Here is a 3,504-nt window from a genome sequence, read left to right on the forward strand (position 1 = left end):
GGGGAGAGATGGCAGATTCGCCCACCAGACTCCCTATTTGAACTGGTGGGCAGGGAAGTTTGGGCGAGTGGGACACGATGAGATGAGGTGGCCTGCCTTGCCACAGTACAGACACTCACCAGCTCGTAAGCGACGCTGGCGTTCTTCAGAGGTTAGGCGGGTCCGACCCAGCTGCATGGGTTCATCGGCAGGAGGAGATGGGACCAGGACAGGGGTAGCGACGGAGGGAGATGAGAAGCTGGATCCGGGCTTGCGAGGTTCAGTTGCGATGTTGAGTGGGGGGGGGTCTGGCTGCACGTTCTCGCTTACGCTCTTTCAGTCTGGAATCTAGTCGGATGGTAAGTGAGACAAGATCATTAAAAGATTCAGGTTCATCCCTAGCTGCCAGTTCATCCTTTAACTGCTCACATAGGCCGTTGATGTAACCAGCACGGAGCGCTGCCTCATTCCACCCGGCCTCTGCTGCCAGCGTGCGGAACTCAATAGCATAGTCAGCAACAAAACGGGAACCCTGCCGGAGATTGAGGAGCCTCTTGGATGCGTTAGCAGGGGCATTAGGATAACAAAAAACCAATTTGAATTCATTCAGAAACTGAAAAAGTGAATACCTGCTGATGTCCGAGTCCCCCAAAAAGGCTTCAGCCCACGCCAGTGCTCTCCCTCTTAAAAGTCCCGTAAAGTAAGCGATTTTACTGGTATCTGAGTGATAAGTTACAGGTTGCATATCAAAAAACTGGCGACATTGAAGTAAAAATCCCTTACTTTTGTCTGGGTCTCCTAGGAACAGTTCGGGTGTGGGGACTGGCACGTCCACCGGAACATGGTTTGTCGAGGGGGGCGGGGGGGCAGCCGCCGGGAACGAAGATGGCGGAATGCTCCGCTGGGCAAGGGAGTCCACCACGTGGCTGATCCGCGTTACCTGTTGACCGAGGGCTGTTTGTTGCTCTTGTAATTCCAGGAGAAGTTGATGATGGCGTCCGATAATTAATCCTTGGCTGGAGAGCGCCTGCGGGAGTTTATCCTGTTCTGCTGGGTCCATGTTGTGGCCAGTTCGTTCTGTTATGGTAGTCTATTAATCGAGCCGTGGACCCAAAAGCAGACAGGCAGGAAGGTAAGGATTCAACCAGTTTATTAGTTACTCTCAGCAAACACAGGATTGGTCGATGAGACGAAAACGGGACGGAGAAGAGATTCCTGGGCGGCGGGAGAGAGTCGGCTGGAGCGGCGATGAATGGAGATGTGAGGGAAGGAACCGGGGGAAACTGCGAGGAGAGAAAGCACACTGGTTAGTGGGGATCCGGAGGACAAAGAACAAAAAGGTTAGTATATTCACAAAAAGTGTTCTCAAGGAAGCGAGTCTAGTCACCGCGACAGATGACGGAACAAACTGGCGAGGAAGGACAGGAACGCCAAGCCTCTTATACTTTTGGAGCAGACTGATTGGGCCCAGATTGCACCCAGGTGTGCGCAATCAGCCAAAGCCGGAGACAGGAGTGGGGAGGAGCCGCCCAGGAATCTACCAACAAAACACACCCACACCAAAAAAAACACAAGCACACAGAGAGAAAAACAAAAGGAGAAACACAACCAAAAAACCCCAGAGGCAGCCGAGCTGCCTCACAACAGTTGCAGGTTTTTAAGGTATTTAATAGATTATTTATTCAGATTATTAATACGTTTTGTGGATCCTGTTTAATATTTAGCACTGCTGTTTCTGACACAACTACCAAAGTATTATTAAAGCTGCTACAAATAAAGCTACTACTACTCCTACTGATGAATGAATGAATTGAGTTGTACTGTAACATGTTCACCTCTGCTGAGCACTTTATAATATAATAGGTCTTTAGGAGGGTCTACCCCACCCTAACCCAAACCCTCTGACAATGTTCCATCCAAACTTCTTCTTCCTACTCTTCATATTGAAATGTTCATTGTAATATTCATACATGTTGCATTGTTTATTCATCTGACAGATAAATGAATGTGTGTTCCACTGGTTTCAGGCTCCAGAGCTCAGGAGATGTGAAAGTTTGGGTTGTAAATCACTCACATTAATTCAGACTGAGACTCAGAAACTGACATAATCAGAGCACTTTAAAACTGTGCACTCCTGACCTCTCGAGGCTGGAGTCAGTGTGACATAACACACCTTCTAATGCACGTTTGAACTTATTCATCAGATAATAAATGTTAAACATTAATTTAAAGGAAATGGGAAATTTATCAAACAAAAAAATTCTGTAGATAAACTAAAAATTAGGGTTAGAAAAAACTAAAAAATCATCAAAAAAAAAAACGTTGTACTTTTGATTGGTATTTTCTGTCATTATACTGACATATGAACTGTGGACCTTTCTATATACTAAAAAGAGTAAAAACTTATCTAAATACTTAAAACAGTTTACAAACACTTACTAAAGCTAAATTTACTAACATGCATTTTTTCTTCTTTTTCTTCCAGGAAAGTGTAGAAGAAAATAAACATGACATGAAACATGACATGGACATGAAAAACCCCAGTGCATCAAAAGCAGAGGGATGGTGAGCACCAGGCTGGGGGACAGGCCAGAGGGACAAGTGCATGACATCATCCTGCTGAACGTGGGCCACAGGCTGTGGGAGGACTCTGGGCTGGATCATTTTACAGAGACAGAGAGTGGAGGAGAAGGAAGGTCAGACTGGATCAGATACACCCTTTAGACTGCTGCAGTAGAGTGGGACAAATGTGTGTGGTGACCACTGAGCCAGGATAAAATGCTTCTGACCAACACAAAGACAGGAGGCAGGTGAAAACCAACACTTGTCTATTAGAGCACTGACCTCCTGCTGGACACTGTCTGGTATGGCCTGTGGAGCAGAGGTGGAGGGCTGGGTGCTGGGGCTCCGGTCCAACAGGACAGCAGGAGTCTCACAGCGTCTTCTCGCCGAGGACTCTGGAGCTGGTCTCCTGCTCCCTTGGTCTCCTCCTGCGCACAGCAGCCTGTTACAGAGATGGACACAGAGAGAAAGTCAAGAACCAGGTCAAACTAGTTGACTTAAAGTCCTCTCAGACTGCTGCTGTAACATCAGTGGATTCAACACGAAGCTCTGAGGAAAAAGAGCAGAGGCGCCATGGCAACACTGGACAAGTTAAACCGACAGGATGTCAATCCTGGGGGTGGGAGGCATCGCCAGTCTTTAACGTTTTACTATCTAATATCTCCACTGACTCCCTTCAAACTAAATGCAAATAAACTCTTTCATGTATAGTAATAAAGGAAAAATCAAATTTTTTCCATGAATCCCTCACAGTTCACCTTCAGTAGTGACCATTTGTTCTGAATTAAAATCAAACTAGAAACAAATTTAAAATCAAAAGGAATATAATGTACTCCAGCAAAACAAGTCCATTGTCCACAACGTCTTTGTCTTTTCTTGAGGGTCATAACTGTGATTGTATCAGTGTAGAACTTGATGGGTTGATGATTAATAATTATTTTGTATTTTTCAACTAATTATAAA

The sequence above is a fragment of the Toxotes jaculatrix genome, chromosome 10 (genome assembly GCF_017976425.1).
Source record: "Toxotes jaculatrix isolate fToxJac2 chromosome 10, fToxJac2.pri, whole genome shotgun sequence".
Taxonomy (NCBI): Eukaryota; Metazoa; Chordata; class Actinopteri; family Toxotidae; genus Toxotes; species Toxotes jaculatrix.